Source organism: Anser brachyrhynchus (assembly GCF_964034855.1).
Source record: "Anser brachyrhynchus genome assembly, contig: SCAFFOLD_126, whole genome shotgun sequence".
NCBI lineage: Eukaryota > Metazoa > Chordata > Aves > Anseriformes > Anatidae > Anser > Anser brachyrhynchus.
Window position 1 is genome coordinate 68,646 of NW_027663679.1, and position 18,983 is coordinate 87,628.

Here is an 18,983-nt window from a genome sequence, read left to right on the forward strand (position 1 = left end):
AATTCTAGTTGGGTTTCAAATGACTTGGCTGTGCTTCTCCTCTTGTTTGGGGACTGTGGGCTCTTCCCTGATGCCCACGACTGTGCCCACAACATGGTTCAAGAGCTTGCGGCTCAGCCTGATGTGTGTGACTCTTGCCCTTCCCATGGGATGGAGTCAGCATGATGGGATGGACATGCTTCTCAGAAGGGCTGTTCCTGCCTCTGAACTGGATGCAGCTTTTTTCTGTCCTCTTTGAAGGCACGAATTGAGCAACATCTTGCAGTGTGCCAAAAATGCACTATGTGCGATGTGAACAAGAAGATCTCCTGCAATCTCCTGGTCTCGCAGCAGGCCAGATTTTGCTGTCTGTGCTGGTAGACTGCCAGGGGTCGAACACTTAGATTTTTCTTTGTGAATGACATGTTGTGTCCTGGTTCCAGTTAGGACAGAGTTAAGTAGCTCATAGTAGCTGGTAGGGTGCTATGTTTTGGATTAGGATGAGAAGAGCGCTGATAACATGCTGATGTTTTAATTGTTGCAGAGCAGTGTTTACACCAGGCCAAGGACTTTTCGGCTTCTCGCTCTGTCCTGCCAGCGAGCAGGCTGGGGGTGCAGCAGGAGCTGGGAGGGGACAGACCCAGGACAGCTGACCCAAACTGGCCAAAGGGGTATTCCATACCATCTGACGTCATGCTAAACAATATATAGGGGTGGCTGGTCGGGGTGGGGGGCCGGCTGTTCGGGGATAGGCTGGGCATCGGTCAGCGGGTGGTGAGCAATTGCATTGTGCATCACTTGTTTCGTACACATTATTATTATTAATACTATTATCAGTATTATTATTGTTATTTTTTTCCTGTCTTAATAAACTGTCTTTATCTCAACTCACAGGCTTCACTTTCCCGTTTCTCTCCCCCATCCCACGGAGGGAGGGGGGAGGGTGAGCGAACGGCTGTGTGGTGTTTAGCTGCCGGCTGGGTTAAACCACAACAAGCACTAATGAAATAGGCCACCATACAACGAAACATAACAGTCTCCGCTATCACAAATGAGTATCACAGAAGAAGAAACGCAAGGTGTCTCAGACAAGTTATATAAACAAAAAAGCCTACCTAGGTATAAAATCTGACTGGTTGGAAATAGTGGTCAGTTCATAGATCTGTGAGCTGGAGTTAACGGACAAAGCAATCAAGCTCTTGCTGATGTTCAGAGACCTTGCAGTAACTGAAGTGATATGATCTGCATATGGGGCTTCCAGCATTATAGAGAATTGGTTCGCTTCAGAGTTCCAAGCATACAGTGTTGTTATATCCTTACCAGCTAGGAGGACATGGACTACATGGAGCAAAGAGGAAGAGAATATTTTTTTAGTCATATATTTAAAAGTTACTGTCTTAATGCCAGAAGTGCACTTTGCAGAACACTGATTACACTGACTTTTAAGGTCTGATAAATACATATGAAAAAATAAAGACATGCATTTCTGAAATTCCAGCATTATATACTAGGATTTGAAAAAAAAAAAATCTCATTTAAGTCTTACCTAAACCTGAAGGAGGCATGAAGACATGGATATTTCTTACATCATGGACTGGAAGAGATTGGAAGTGTCAAAAAGTAGACTGCCCTGTCTCCCAGACAAAAATTTCAGAAGAATTTCCAGAGTCTACCAAGGAACAAAATGACAAAACTCACATTATTTTGCTGCCTTTTAGTTAAATCACACACTGGTGGCCATTCAAAAGCCAGAGTCTGGCAGCTTTAATTATGAAGTGACACTGATTGTATTATTTTCCTTATTATTTGGTGCATAACTTCGATGCAAGAACATTAAGACTGACATTAGACAACATCTAATTGCAAAGAAACCTGTGGACTGCAACAAAAACTTTTTAGTAGCCATAGAGACAAAATGACATATAAAATGTCAACCTTGTAATAAAATACACGTATACTTTGCTGACTAGTGATCTGTGTGTGGCACAAAGCTCAGAAAAGCTTAGAAAGAGTGTGATAAGCAGGTAGATTAAATAGAGTTATTATTTCCCATTGTTACTGGGAAAGCATTTCATTTGTTTTGTAAGTATTTGAGAACAAGCACAAGGCTTTTATTTTCTGAGAGAAAAAGTAGAGATTACTTTCATAAAATACTTACTAGGGTTAAATGCTTATTGAGTACTGTCACCCCCGCAGTGATTCCAATAGCTTTCTAAACTCCTTTACCACAAAGGCCTTTGCTATCAAACAAGCCATTGTATACTCAGCAAACTCATTCTTTGTTTTCTGCTAAATACCTTTTGCAATAATTACAAAGACATCAGATCCAGAAATCCAGGACTCCATATGTTTTATTTCCTTTGCTGGTACTTGATGAAGCTTCCTAAACTCGTTGTTCAACCACTGATACAAGAGAATGTTTTGGCTGGTATTTGACAAAGAAACTAACAGGTACGTAAAGCCTCCTCTAGGAAACAGGGCTATGTCCACAACTCCATAAAGTGGAAGCTGATGATGCAGAACAAATATGTCTTTATTCCACTGGAAAACCTGTGGAAATACAAAAATCTTTTCTTTATATATTCATAATTAGCACCGAGAGAACTAAAACTAAATGACATGCCAAAAAAAATGGGAAGATTTATGGTGAACTGAATTCCTATATTCTTAGGTGGACTGTACTTTAAAGTAGAAGCCCACTGGTAAGTAATTGGTAATTAACCCTACTGCAAGAAGCTGTGCCTGCTCTTCAGAGGAACAGGTTTATATTCAGAAGCTACTTCTTTGTTTACATGCTACATTTCAAAACTGAAATAACAGTAGCAATAAAAACAAACCAGATGTAAATTATACACTCAGGTAGAGAGTATTTATACATCCAAACAAGTCTGGAATTTTAACTGTTATAAATTTCCAATAGAAACAAAAATAATATGTCAGAAATACATGCTTATAGATTTACTTCCTTTCATTATCCTTTCAGAAATAAGCAAACTACCCACATTAAAGCCAGAGAAGACTGAAGAATATTCAAACCTGGATGGAACTGGAACTGTTTGTGTGACTCACAATAATCAAATAGTCTTCTTCCTCCACTGCAAAATGTTTCACACGTCTGGTATCCAGAACAGAAAGAGTCTGTATCTGCAAGGGAAATATGAGGGTGACTATGTTTATCTACATATGTATATAAACAAATACATTTTATATTACATTGTATATAGTGAGAAAAAGTACGCATAGAATGTTAAGAATTCCAAAATTATGTATAAAACTATACATGAAATAGCTTTTAAAACTTTATATTTTATATATATATATATATATATATAAGCAACTAATTTACAGAATTAACATAACTTATCATACATTTTCCAGAAAATGTTCTATGACTTGATTGCTTGAGAATTTCTTCCCCCACTTCCAAGCAGAGCTACAGGCTGGGAGATGAGTGGTTGGAAAGCTGCCTGGCCGAGAGGGACCTGGGAGTATTGGTTGATAGTCGGCTGAATATGAGCCAGCAGTGTGCCCAGGTGGCCAAGAAGGCCAACAGCATCCTGGCCTGTATAAGAAGCAGCGTGGCCAGCAGGGCTAGGGAAGTGATTGTGCCCCTGTACTCGGCTCTGGTGAGGCCACACCTCGAGTACTGTGTTCAGCTTTGGGCCCCTTGCTACAGGAAGGACATGGACGTGCTCGAGCGAGTCCAGAGAAAGGCAACGAAGCTGGTGAGGGGTCTGGAGAACAAGTCTTACGAGGAGCGGCTGAGGGAGCTGGGGTTGTTCAGCCTGGAGAAGAGGAGGCTCAGGGGCGACCTTATCGCACTCTACAGGTACCTTAAAGGAGGCTGTAGAGAGGTGGGGGTTGGTCTGTTCTCCCACGTGCCTGGTGACAGGACAAGGGGGAATGGGCTAAAGTTGCGCCAGGGGAGGTTTAGGTTGGATGTTAGGAAAAACTTCTTTACCGAAAGGGTTGTTAGGCATTGGAATGGGCTGCCCAGGGAAGTGGTTGAGTCACCATCCCTGGAGGTCTTTAAGAGACGTTTAGATGTTCAGCTTAGTGATATGGTTTAGTGAAGGACTTGTTAATGTTAGGTCAGAGGTTGGACTAGGTGATTTTGGAGGTCTCTTCCTACCTAGACAATTCTGTGATTCTGTGATTCCCAGGTAATCCTCCCTGCACCCTCAAATGTAAATATATAAAAAATACAAACAATGTAAACAACTAACTATGACAAACTTACATCACTGAAGTTATGTAGTATTTTAGGACACAAAACTAACTCTTGTCACACAGAGTGCTTTTTTCTAAAACATGGCCAGACTGGAGGACCTCCCTTGGTCCTTGCCAACCCATACTATTTTAAGATTTTAAAATTAAAATCGATTTACCCACAACAATCTGTGTCCAGCCATGAATGCATACACACTGTTGTTAGAAGCTCCCTGTGTGGCTCCTCCATGAGTAACCACAAGGTAGGAAGAGGCTCCAATTTGGAAAGACACACAACTTGTAGGATTCCACATACTGAAATTCTGCAAGAAGAATAAAAAAAAAGTAAGATTGTGACTTAAATTCCTTATTAACTAGCATGTCTGGTGTTCAAAAACAAACATTTACCTCAACAGGAACAAATACTCCTTTCCACTGGTAGACAGTAGAAAACAAAGCTGGAGGCATACGCAACAGAACACCGTACAGGATTTCTCTTGAGGTAAAGAAACACCAACCAGATGCTGATTCTTCCACAAAACTTTGCAAGACAGATAGGACACTGATACCACCCCCTGCAATATAGTAAAAAATAAAATAAAATAAAATAAAATAAAATAAAATAAAATAAAATAAAAACACTATTTACTATTATATTACTCTTGAGATCTTTTCTAACCCCATTCCCATTATTTACCTCCCAAAGCCAGACCTAGTATGAGAAATGATGAAGTTGTGTCTTAGTATTTGTTATAAGTGTATATAAATACATAGAAATGTTACAATGCTAAGGATATAATGAGAGTTAAGCAGTAAATGTATTTTTCATTCATTACAACTGCACATGGAAGACATATAGGCAATTTGAGTCTGACTCATAATAATTGATCTTGGAATTTAGCTAACAAGAGAATTAGCTAGATAGCAAGTAGTAAAGAAAAAAAAAAAAGACAAATTACAAAATGTTCATGTTTTGTTCCCCATTTACAACATGTTCATGTTTTTATTCCAAGACGGTCCCTAAGCACCGTCTTGTCAGAACTAAACTCCAGGAGCTAGACTCTTGCATGTCACATGTCATTTATACTGTGTTAGAAAGATCCTGAGTTACAAGTAGTACGGAACAAATTTTATTACACACACACAAATAAATAAATAAATAAATGGCTAGTGACAATAATGTTCATATTAGCAGCAAAGACAGAAATAGAGATTACTGAAACTGGCAGAAGTGGCTGATGACAAGGTGATTCTTAAGCAGCTAAAGTATTTTATCTACTAAATCTTACATAGGAAAATATTAACTGAATTGTGTCTGAATACTTGAATTTACATTCCCAAGCTACATCTCCTGTATGCTTGGCTACTCTCTTACTATCTCCACTTCTACAAAAGCAGTGGACATTCTCTGTAAAGTGAACGTACTGATGCCAAATGCAGTATCTGATGATGTCTCCCACTCAACGCTCACAGAAACGTTAAGCCCATTACTCCGTGAAACTTTCAAATAAGCTGTAGTGTTGGCTTCTTCAATTATGATGAAATTTGTCCTAAATGTGAGAATCATAAAAATAAGGAAAAAATTATTTTATAGTATATTCATTGCTATAATAAAAATAAGATTTTTACTGTACAATTCCAGATGCAGAATATACAACAGAAATAAAAAGAAAATATTAATAACAGGTTTCAGTATCTGATGGACTGGTAGCTACATTAATTAGGGTTTCCCAATGATCCTTACTACAATCATGCAAAATCATAGGCAATTCAACAAAATCTTTAAACAGACTGAAATTTAAGTATATTAAATTCACGTAATAAATGTTTAGATAATATTATTATTAAATATTAATATAAATTATTAACTCTAAACATCAATGTATTAATAAAATAGCATACATACATTTTTTATTTAAATAGTAAATTTATTTAATCTGTATGGTTTCAGCTGAATGGTTTTTAAAAATGGCAGTCCATATGTGTCACTTGCTTCTGAAAAACAGCCTTCAGTGAAAGTATATTTTTTACAGGTTTAAAAATGAAAGTAAATTATAAAACGTATGACTTCCTGGACACTGATATGAGGTTTGGAACTTTTAACATGGAATACTATCAGTGGAATATGTAGGCACTAGTGAAGTATTAGTTTATAAAGAAAAATAATAATAAATAAATTGAAATTTTGGATTATGAATAGTCCTTTTTATGCATTTTTCTACTCTTTTGTTTAGCAGTAATAGTATTTCACAATACCTTTCAAAGTTACAGATTTACAAATTGGGTTGCTGAATTTCTTTAATGCGATCCATCAAAAACAAAATTGTAGAGAAATATTATCTCTTTGGAGTATGAGCAACTATCTCCTTTTTACTGATCAGTGTAAAGTACCTATTTCCAACTGTATAGATGCTGAAAAGCCCTAGTGGAGCCTGGTTTTGTAATATTGTAATCATAGTTTCCACTCTCGTGCCTAGTCTGGCTCCTCCAGTTGGATTGAACAGGGTGACAATGAAGTGCTCATCCATTTCTGGTTCTTCATCTAGTACCGCAGAAATATGCAGCGTCTGATAACAAAACAAGCATACAATGTTATTGAGACATGATAACAGATGATGACACAGCTCTATCAGAATGTGCTACCTTTTTTTTAAATTTATTTCACTATAAGGCTTTGGATAGCATAGCAGGAGAAGAGCAGCTCATGAAGCTGGAGAGGACAGAATTGAGGCAAGCTCAGACTGAGTTCAGACTGAGGTTCTAAAGCCATCCATCTAGTGGCCTCCATTGGTGCAACACTAAGATGAGCATATTCACTTTTCGTTGTTGTTGTTCTCTTTTCTTTCTTTTCTCATCCTATGATCCTCTGAAGTTTTTGATCCTAATTTCATACTTTTGTTCTCTATTTATTCCATACATTTTTGGGTAGTTTATACTCACAACACAGCTATAAGTGTAATCAGTTAAGTTGGTTTTAATTTATTTTAGTTGGCAGCTAAGCTATCTTCAGGGAAACAGGGTAATCTCACTACTGGTGCTGTCAAGAAAGAAAAGGAAAAGGAAAAAAAAAAGCAAGAATAGTGAGAGATTTGAAATACTCTTTCCTCTCGATGCTTCTTTCCCTCTCCTACACCACTGTGGATGAAGATCAGGTCTTCTAAAGGCAATCTCAAACTAGCAAAGAGCAATCTAGAGAAAGCTAAGTGCTTCACTTTCATTTGGGGCTCACTGTCATCCTTCACACTACTCAAACAAGCAAAAAATTTCATAGGTACGCATAGCCTTGCTGTACAAAATAAAAAGTTAGTGATGATGCATTTGGAAATAATACAAAATTTACAATGTTTTATATTTCTGTTCATTTCCACAATAAACCATATTTACCAACTATATTAAGAAGGCTCCAACTTCTTATAGATCTGCTGCATTGTGATTCCAAATGCATCTAAAGGCCAGAAATTGAAAACCAGTGTTTCCAAGAAAAGTTTGTCTCAGTTTCTATCCTATTGCCTGTAATATGCTAACACTAGCTTCACCAGCTTTACTGGCAAAAATAAATAAATCGAATTGTGATTAAACCTTAGAAGAGTCAGGATTCACAAACTTAAGCTAGTTCATTTTGTAGCTGACATTCTTGTGAGGACAGTATAGAGGCAGTGAGCTTAATACTTAAGTTATTTTCCAATCCTAAGACAGACAACTGTTCTACTTTTTGTATTTGTTGCAGCACATTCTGTTTAGTTCAGACTAACTAAAATGTTAAATTACAGAATGGGATTTTTACTTTGATCTTAACTATTAGGCTTGCAAATTATCACTTTAATTTAAAGTAAGTTTGCATTTCAGCTATAGATTGACTACATAAAAAGAACTGTTCCAAAGCACACATGAACGTTATCTATAGTGTACTGTTTTCAATTTACCTCAACCCTTACAAACTAAGAAACACCTAAAGATGAGCCCATTTAATTTTCACACACTTCCACATCAGATAATAACAGGAAATCAGTCACAGCTCATGACTCAATTCACTTTATGAATGAAAGAAGTAGAAAAAATAAACAGAAGATAAAGCACAGACATTTCTGAAATCTTTCCAATATTTCCAAAAAAAAAGCTTCCTAGACTTCTCTGGTAATAACTAGCATATTACCTTGAACCTGACTCCCTCTTCGAGCACAATATATCCTTGAGAAGGGGTCAAATCCATTGTTGCCTCTGAAGAATTAATCTCACTTACAAGATACTGAACAGTCACAGTGCCAAATATTCCCTGAGGTGGTTCTCTGATAATATTCAATACTGCAACACTTTCCATCAAATGGATAGATGTTTGCTCTCTCAGAAAGAAGTGATTGCTGTTATTGAATGACAAAACTCCATGGCCATCATCATTGGCAAGTATAGTAATTGTAGCTTTTGAAAAAGAAATAATGAAAATATTCTTTGGTTAACATAGTAAAATATAAATATACATATATAGTAACATAATACATAACATAAACACAAATACATTCTTCCTTTAGTGTGTATATAATGCTTATGTGTCCATGACATTACCTGAAGAGAATGGGAAGGCATTTCACTTTAACTAGGAAGATCTCTAGACAGGAAGAATATAGTCTCTCCTAGAAAAGGATTATGAACTCTCTAAAAAGACCTCAGTTCAGTGAGGTAGTACACATTGAAAAACTCATCTTCGTGCTTTCTGATTCATTGCTTTACATATAAACTTTTTAATTGCACAGATTTCACAGGGATGTTTCAGAACCTTCCAAAGGAGTATAAAGATTCACCATAGCAGGACAATGGTGCTTTCTGAAATATGATTATTCAGAAAAGTGGAATTAAAATGTGTGCCACAGAATTCTAAAGAAATGGAACATTAAAACTAAGTTTTACCTGTTGTGTTCTCCCCTAATTCCAGCCCCAGAGATGGATTTGTTAAAATTAACTGGAACTTCTCATCACCTTCAGGAATCTCATCATCAAAAATCATGACATCAACAGATTTATGCCTTTCTCCATCAGCAAAAAAAAGAGTCTAGCGTTGAAACACATAAAGCACCGAATACTTACATCAGTTAATATCACACAGAAATTTTTGACTACGGTAAACAGAATTCTGTGAAATAGGAAGGAAGGGAAAGCATAGGAAGAGCCATATTCTCTGTTCCTTATAAACTGATTGAATCAGAAATATAAAGGTTCAGCACATTACAGAATGAGGACAAGAAAGAATAATTTATTTTGAAAGTCCTGTTGCAAAAATAGTCTATGAAAAAGTTTGTATGTCTAATCAAAATTAAATTTGAAATCGATGTTTGAAAGTTTACATTTTGCTTTATATTAAAAAATATATTTTTAAAAAAGAAATAAATAGTAAGAATAAGAATATTTTTATTTCATTCTATTTAGATTACCAAAGCAACTGAAACAAGCTGAAACATCTAGCATCACTACTGATCATTCTGCAGAATAATCAAGAAGATATTCTTTTACGGAAGCTGAAAGAATAAAAAGTACTAGATTTAGAGTTGCTTCTTACCCTTGAGGTTACATTAAAATCCAAACCCAGCTGGGCCTCCAAATTTTGGGCATAAAAAAATACAGACACATTGCCATATGATCCTCTGTTTCGGTAAGCCATTACTGTCAGATTCCCATGAGATTCACTAACTTCAAAACTAAAATAAAAAGAATAATTCTCAATGTTCACTGATTATGTTCTTTTGAAAAAGATAGTACATTTTTATTACATTTTCACTCTGAATTATTCCCTACATTATAGTTCTCTAACGCATCCTTTTTACCTTTTTTCTCTTATCTAAATTGAATTAAGTAACATGAGGTTTTTGTTTTGTTTTGTTTTGTTTTTTGCTTACATGAATGGTGAGGCTGGAAGAGTTGATGCAGGCTGGGGAGGTTAGGCAAATTGGTGATATAAAAGGACAACAGTGAAAGTAGTAATAAGTAAAAGAATTCTGATTAGATGAATAGTGAATTTTTGTTTTCAGTGTGGGAATCCCACTTTCTAGTTCAGCTGAATTGAATGATTACTTTACCATCTCAAAGACATGGCCCTATTTTTAACAGGAGTTTTACTTTTAGAAAGAAAATGGGCAACACCAATCACTAATTGGCACAGTAAGTTCTTCAAGGAAGATGAGACTTACTTGGTACCTTCCCATTCAATTACTCCTCTTACACCATCATTAGCATCGATAACAATTTGAGAAGCTAAACCTTCCACATCTAAAAGGCAAAACAGAAAGACAAAAATTAAAGAACAATAAAATCAATTTTCTTGATTTTCAAGAATCACAGAAGCATTTATTCAATCGGTACTAATATTACAGTGTCTTTACAAAAAATGTGTAGGAGAAAATGGGAGTGGGCAAGATAACTGGAAAGAGTCCTTACTACTAGAAGTGCAATAATGCGTCTTGAATTAGCACTGTAATATTTAATAATGCATAAAAAAAAAAAGACTAAGGAAAATGTAGAAAGTTAAACAGCACATAAAACATTAGAAAATAATAAAGTCTAGATTTGCGATGGAATCTTAATTTGTCTTCACTATAAGTGTTTATTACAATGACATTCAATATTTTGCATTTGCCATTCTGAGTATGAGAAAGACAATGAGGAAGAATAATAAATGATTCAGCATTTCATCTTCTATTTGTGCTTCAGTGCCTCATCATACATTCTAATGGCACACCTCAGATTTCACTACAAATACACAACTATTAATTTATTTGTGGGGTGTTCACATACTGTAATATTCTACTGCTCCATAAAGACATACAGGTATTTACAATTAGCCTGAAATCGTAATTGAATACACTGCAGTGTGAAAAACACCAAATAATAGGTTAATGTCAGAAAAGTCTACTAACTTCAGAGACCAGAACTTTACAGTCAAAACTTAATACTTCTCAGAAAATAGGTTGTTGTTTTTCAGACAACCGCACCACACAACTACCTTAACTTACTTGTTTACTTTTTATAAACTTCAACTTACTTTCTAAAACCAAATTGACTTCACCGAGTCTGCCATAAGTATATTATGTTTAGATCCATATACATTTTTCCATCAATTCAGATAAAACTGAACAAAAGTAGAAGATTATTGCCATGAATCTAAGCCTGTCACTATGAGGTAGAGATGACGATGAGCAATAGCTCTACACAGACAACAGAAGTGTTACTGAGGTTTACAAATCCTGAGGGAGTAATGGCAATTAGAGACATTTCTGCTTCACTCCTGCATTTTCTCATGTCACCCTGAAGTCAGATCTGTTCACCCAGGATCTGTAAGAGTTTGCTCACAGACACACACGCGGACACACGTATTTGAGTCAGGCTATTTCTTCTACCAGAAGAATTCACTGACATGTTATGTGAACACATTTTTTCCTTATGACTTAAAACTATTATTTTCTCATTGTAAGTAAAGCTGACCCAATGCAGTGTCACATCAGTGTTAAATGGTCATGGTTCAAAGAGACAGCCAAAGAGAAAGTGAGACTATACAACACTGTTTAGTTTGGATGAATCTTTCATTCTTATATGCTACTCCTTTCATATTTTAGACTCAACTATTCACAAATCAGCAATGAGTCTTGCAAGTTACCTTTCAATCTGTAACGAATTAACTCAGTCACTTCTATAAGCATGCAAAGAAAAGGGAAAAGAGTCAAAGAAGATGTCTGACATTATATAACTAGTCTTTAGTACCACAGGATAATCCAACAGTTCTTAAAGCTAATGACTACTATTCTACTGAATTCTGAAGAAGCAAAATGAGAAGCAGACTAAGCAAATAATAAAGATCATTGCAAGAGTAGGAAAACCATAAAATATGTTTCCTAAAAGTGATAAAAGAATAAAAACAGACTTTTTTAAAAGAGTGAGCAGAGTAGCCACATAAAGTTTTTTTTTTACTTTTTTTTTCCATTTTGTAGTTTGTAAATGAAAATCAGATGAAAAAATCACCAATAAACTTTTCAAATAATTGTCCTTTCCAACTGATAATTACTAACTCCTCTACGAAAATTAATTTAAATTTTCCCAGAGTTTAAAAAGCAAGAGATTAAGTGTAATAATAAATCTATTTCATATTCTATGATGTTTCTTCTAAATAACCATGTCTCATCTCAGCATAGTTGGTAAGTAAGAGGAATAATGGTAATCTCCCAAGGTAATATAATATAAACCATTAAAAAGGAAAAGTAAAAATAATTTGCTATAAGATGTTTTTACCTAGCTTAGGTGGGGATGACGTTGAATGGTTCATGATGAGTTCCACTGAAGTTAAATTAACCAAGAAGAATTCTTGCACCTCTGGTATATCATCCTGCAAAACACAAATACAGTACATCCTCTTCTCATTGTCCTTTAAGAAACTTCCACAGAAGTCACCAAAAAGGATCACACAACAAGTCTCTAATATTACTGTGACACTAGAATTCATTTTTCTGTTTTCCTGAAATAATTTTATTGGGTCTGAAACTGATTATCGTGGAAGAATTAAGTAAGACATTATATATCATGAAAAAGATCCTGTGGTGACGCTAAACTATTCTTGCAAATAAATTACTGACCGATTTTAGAGGCATGTATCTCCAGCAATGAAAAAGTATGAGCCTGTAGCCAGCCATGAAGCACACTGTTCTAAATACTACTAGATAGTTGGTAAAGTTTTAATGAGACAACTTTATTACCTTTAGACAGAGGTAGAGCTGCTTTCTGTGACTATTTGATCCCTTGTGATTTTAATATTAAGATTGAAACCATCTTTCTAAATGATAGTGAAATATAACACAGGGCTTCAAATAATGGCTGCAAGCTTTAGTTCCCAAAATATTACCCTTTTGAAATCATACAGAAAAGTACAGAATTAAAGGGTTTAGAGGTTACCTCTAGAATAGTAATATTTATGGCAACTGATGTTTCTCCTTCTTCTAAAATCAGTGAGCCAGAAGCAGGTACATAATCAGCTCCTGGTTCAGCCACAGTCTCTTCTGTCTGATTACTTACAGTGAGCAATCCTGTAACTGTGGCATAAGTAACATTGATAGTACCTGTTTAATTTGTGAGGAGAAAAAAAAAAAGAAAAAAAAAATTGTTTTTCAGTTCTTATATAATGTTCACTGGAATGGATAAAGACAAGAGATCAAATTCTCATCCACAAAATAAAAAGACTAACTGCAAAACAGAAGGATTAAAAGAGTTATCCAAAGTACATTGGAGCTAGTGTACCTTTGTTACCGTTATCAATATGCCTTCAATTTGACCTTTGCTGACTTGTCTGTCTGCATAGGACTCAAAAATCATTGGGTCCAAATGCATCCAGAAATTTGAAGTTCTGTGGACCATAAATATGAAATTGCTGAAAGACTAACTGGGACATCTCATGTACCATTAATATGAGTTTTTGCAACAAGGACACTTTTTGGGAATGACAGATATCTAAGAAAGGCTCTAAAGACAGTGCTGGGAAACACAGATTAATAAATCTAGATACTTTCCTGGGTAGATTGACAAACTTCAATAGAGAACAAAATTAGGGGACACATGGATAAATATTACCAAGCAGAAAAGTTATACATTATAGTTTTGAGAATAAAGCCACCTCTCGCTAATCTGGTAGGGTAAGTCAAGTGGCAAACATAAGGAGTATGAACCTGAAATAAAATGATAGATGAAATTAAAAGCTGCTCTATATGAAATAAAATGTAAGAGATAAAAGAGTCCTAATTAATAAATAAGTAACGATGCTTATTTTAATTCAGTGAGAGATCTTGCACTTACTATGAACAATTATCTTAAAACATTAGTTTACTGAATAGTGTTCAAAGAGTACACTAGAGTATGGACTGGTATTAAAAAATAAATGGAAAAATAGTGTCATTAAAATGTCTCTAAAACTCTCTGGTGTCTCCAGATCTTGAAAAGCACTGTAAATGTTACTTCATTTCAAAACAAGTATGGCAAAAGAAACAGCCAGATTATCACCGAGGTGTAAATATAGTCCAAAAAGGCAAATAGGAAATTATTATACATGTTTTCTCACAACATAAGTTGCTATTTTCAGGCAACAAACACAAGATTCATTTTTTTTTTCATGAAGCACACTATTGTATTGTAGAATTGAATACTATATAGTTTAAAGGATGTTAATGGATAAATTGATTCAAAGAGGAATCAGAAATTGTCAGAGGAGACATAAATTGAATTCAATGGTCTGGACACAACTTTTTCCATGTGACATTCCTAAGGTGCTGACTTCCTGAAATTCAGAGAAAAAATATGTGGGATGTGTGTACATGTCACTTTTCTCATGTTTTTTATTTTTTCTGAAGAGACTAATGCTTTGAGACAGACTCATTAGACAAAAATATGGTAACCTTAATAGCCACCTGATTGTTACAGCTTTCAGATCCCTTGCTGTATTAATGAGGATTATGACTCTAGTAATAAGTAATATTTAGTTTCCAAGTCTGCAGAAAGAAGCTTAGAAGTTCTGAAAAAAATACCAACTGTAACAAAGATTTTTCCAAACTTTCATTATCATGGCTTTTATTTGCCTAATGATAAGCAAAACAAAACTTCCTTTCTCTTGGAGTTGTTATACAGACCTAGAGATCCAAATTCTCTGTTAATAAAAAGCCGAATTGTTTTGTTTTCTTCTGGGATTAAAACCACCCTGGATGTGGAAGCAAAATTCAAAATTCCATGTGGTTCATCACTAGCTTCTACTGTTAGAACAGCTTCATATCCTTGACTATCCAAAACAGCAGCACCTGTAGAAGAAACTCCTGCAAGAGAATCAGTGGACTGCAGTGAATGAAGTGTTATGCAACTAATATTTTTGTCTTACATTATTGTTAATATTACATTTAAATAACGTTCAGTAGCCATGCAAATACCACGAAACCAAAGCTCACTGAAGTATGTGGATGGTGTGGGACCTACACACATATATATACTTACATTCTATAACAAATAGAAACAGAAATTTTATGCATACCAAGTACAAAGTCACAAAAATGTATTAAAAAATAAGAAAACTTAACAGGCCAGTGCCAAATATCAACTTCCCTATATTTTAAAAGGAAATAAACCATTTTCCCAGGAAGTACCTCCAAAAGCTTAAAACTATATTCCACTTCACAATCATTACATCAATAAACTGATATGTTTTCCAACTATTGCTTTGATGAATAATTTTGCTCATCCCGTTGGGCCACAGTGACTCTCGGAAGTTGATAAGGCACCTCGCAGCAACACAATCCATGTCAAGTTAGTTTGGTGTTTGGACATTAATTTCAGTTTGAAAAAAGGTATTTCAGAACGGATGCAGTTTAAGGCTTCTTTTCTCACTATAATTTTAATGGCAAGAATAAAATATTCTGACCACCTTGAATTCAGGGACAGATCAGTAAGTCTGCAGCTTGACAAGATTGTTTAAAAAGATAAAAATATCTGCATGTTTCATGGCAACTCTATCCATGACATATTAGTAAACTCAGTTTGCATTAAGATTAAGGGAAGAAACAACCATTGAATTAAATAGGCAGAGTTAAATCAGGATTGAAAACCATTTAAGTGTATTTGTGGAGACACGGTGGGATTTATATATACATACATAAGGACCAAGCCTATTTCAATAAAATGTTAATGAACTTTGCGTACTTTGCACCAGCTGCAGTTTGCTCAGTCCTATACCTCCAAAATGAAATAATAAAATTAAAAATATTATATTATTAAATGGTATTTTTAAGATGTAGCTGGCTATAGTTCTGCATTACCTTCTGTTTTGATGTTGTATAGGATGACTTGGTATTCTTCTTTTTCTTCAGGAATATGGTCATCCAGCAGATCAACATACAATGTTGTATTCAACGTCCCCTATTTGTTTTAAGGGTAAATTGATTAGCCATTATTTTATAAAACACAAGTGATATCATAATGACAAGTATTTTGAACAATTTCTTTAAGAAGAGTTAAGTATCAAGAATTGTAAGCTCCCTCCAGTTTGTAAGTCAAAAAGTGAGAAATTAAATAATCAAACCAAGAAAGAAGGACTGTTGAAAAGGCACACTTTTTCTCAGATCAGTTCTAATCACACTATTTTCCTGTAGCCAACATCACTGTTTATGGACTTACCTCAGGAAAAAAAAGTATTCCAGAATAGTTTGCAAAATTTTGTTTTACATTATGTCCTACTATCTTCCACTCAACAGTAACATTTCCCAGTCCTGGAGGAGTTCTTACGATGTGGAATTGTAATTGTTCTCCTAGGAATAAAGGACAAGATGCAGTGTTTCAGGGTCTCCTCTTCTACATGTTGGTTATAAAAATGAGAGGTCAAAAACATGCATCACACAGTTAAAGTATTTTTCCTGAAAGATATTGCTATTTTTGTCAGTTTGAATTTCACAGTAGTTATATACCACATTCACTTTTAATGCTGAAAAGAAAAACCTAAACTTAAACTCTTCTAGTTTTTTTTTTTCTGTTTTTAGTTCACACTTGGAAATAATTATGAACATATGAGGGAACTTGGTATAGATGAATAACTTAGAAAGGGAATGTTCATGAAAACATGCGCAAACATTAGAGCAATACAAGTCTGTAAACTGTACAAAACAGTAACTACTGTATGTACCAACAATAATAGTAGTTTTCTACAACAGTTCCCTGGAAAGAATACACATTATCTGAACATTTGCACTGTCTTGTGACTTTATTCAATGCATGCAGAAAAAAATGCTTATAATTATCTGTAAGTTCCGTTTATGTGAGTTCGAACTTACAAATATGGTCACTGTTAGAAAACAAAACATTCAGAAAATGTTAATAATTTCTTATAATCTCAGAGGTAATCAGTATTGCTGGACAATGTGCATATAAAGGAAGCAAATACTATGGTATTTTGCACATTTATAACATTTAACCCCAAAGGCACTTTAATTAAAAAGAGTAGACCTCTTAGTAGGCTTTGTAAAATGTGGAAATTGTTTTATATTCACAAGTTTTTCACAAAATTTCCATTAAATATTTTAAATGTGGACATGTGAAATTAGCATGTTATATCAACATGGAATAGATCAGTAGGCAATATTTTGCAAAACATTCACAATAGAGGACAGATGGTTATTTATAATAGGTAGGTACATGGCATTCATATTTCATATGCATTTTTCAGGTCCACAGAATTTAAGTTCAACAGCACATTTTGTCCTGCATTGGCTTTCAGAGACATGAAATATGCAGAAATCTACAATTCTGAGATTTTTGAAAACAATACATGAGATTTCTTTTGCTTATTGAAGAATTAACAAAACATAAGATAATGTTATAATAACGTTATGCTGCCCAACTAGTCCCTTTGATTATGCAATTTAGAGAGCAGCAACTTAGGATGCTGTCTTGCTATTCTACTGTATTACCTTACAGAATTGTACAGCATTGTACAGCTAAAACTGGCAAGAAAAATCTGAAAATTTTCTAGTTACATTTATTTTTTGTAAGGAAGAGTCAGAGATATGCATGTATATTGGCTACCAATGAAAGAGAAAGGAATTCTTAACTTCAAGAGCCCTTAATATACTTAAATAAAATTTAATATTGTAAAGAAGTAATACAAAAACTGTATACACCCATTTTCAAATACATAAATGTGCTATTCAGCCCCAACATTTCAAACTTCAGTTAAGTCTCAGAGATGTCAACATTGATGTCGACATCTTTGGCTTAAGTTGGTCCATGTTGCTTCTAAGAAAATTAAGGAATTCAAAATTTATTGATATCACAAGGATTCCACTTCTACAGTCAAATATCTGGATGGTAGACTCCCAATTTACAGGTTCCTCTGAGGCTAAATCATTACAGTGTTTAACACTGCACTGCAATCCACTATGTTCTATTTGAGAATTTTGCATATCCATTACAAAGAAATAAAGATTTAAAAGAAAAGTGGTTTCAATGGTTTAGTACCATTGGGAAAACACACACACACACAAATAAGGCAAAGCTTATTTCAATATATCTCTATAAGTTATAATGAATTTTCATTGAAGACTGGGAAAAATGCTTTATGATATAGAAAGCTGTTCCACTATAATCCAAACACTGAGAAGAAACTTGAAGTCATTATTACAGATTCCAAGTAGTTATTTACTGATCCATGTTTCCTACCAGCTTTACCAAGATTTTTTTGGTATTCCTATCCAGAAGAAATGCTAATATGAACACTAATTGATTTCTGAAGATTGAAAGTGTTATTAGGCTAAATTCAATATTTTTTTTAATATTTAATCCTTATCCATACTTTTACATTTCTACATTGTGACTTAATAAGTGATGCATCTCTTACATAGAGAAACAAAGAGGTGGGTATTTATCGCTGTGAAGAAGGGAGCATCAGCCGCTCTCCTCTTCCCTCATTACTTTAAGCTACTGCAGTGCATTTTCTTGTAATACAGTTACACAACTGTCGCAGACCCCTGTCCAATAAAAAATACTACACTTATCCTCAATAAGGTAAAAAATAACATGCACATTGTGAAAACAAAATGTATTCACTTAACAGAAAATTTTCAATAACACAATAACTGTAAAAGTAATGATATTTGGATTTATGTCTGGTAAATTTTGCTTTCGAATGAAAAAAATATTTTGACAAACTAAAATAATCTAAATGCCTTAGCTCTTTTGCTCTTTCTCTATTTCTCCCTTTTTCTCTCTCTTTTTTTTTTAATCAAAGACACTTAGTTCACTTG

At 34.6% G+C, this 18,983-nt stretch overlaps 1 pseudogene across 1 annotated transcript in view; it reads right to left on the minus strand.

Annotated features, from left to right (window-relative positions):
* Positions 1-2,101: 2,101 nt before the first annotated feature.
* Positions 2,102-18,983, minus strand: part of LOC308187048 (adhesion G-protein coupled receptor V1-like) — a 148,724-nt pseudogene continuing 131,842 nt past the window's right edge. Inside the window, exons 80-94 of the transcript XR_013956118.1 lie at positions 16,366-16,496; positions 16,008-16,107; positions 14,835-15,014; positions 13,114-13,277; positions 12,457-12,550; positions 10,365-10,443; positions 9,737-9,875; positions 9,091-9,232; positions 8,342-8,604; positions 6,580-6,755; positions 5,614-5,738; positions 4,597-4,763; positions 4,368-4,511; positions 3,016-3,123; positions 2,102-2,529 (exon numbers count right to left, since the gene is read on the minus strand). The product of XR_013956118.1 is annotated as an adhesion G-protein coupled receptor V1-like (transcript). The remainder of the gene's footprint in view (positions 2,530-3,015; positions 3,124-4,367; positions 4,512-4,596; positions 4,764-5,613; positions 5,739-6,579; positions 6,756-8,341; positions 8,605-9,090; positions 9,233-9,736; positions 9,876-10,364; positions 10,444-12,456; positions 12,551-13,113; positions 13,278-14,834; positions 15,015-16,007; positions 16,108-16,365; positions 16,497-18,983) is intronic.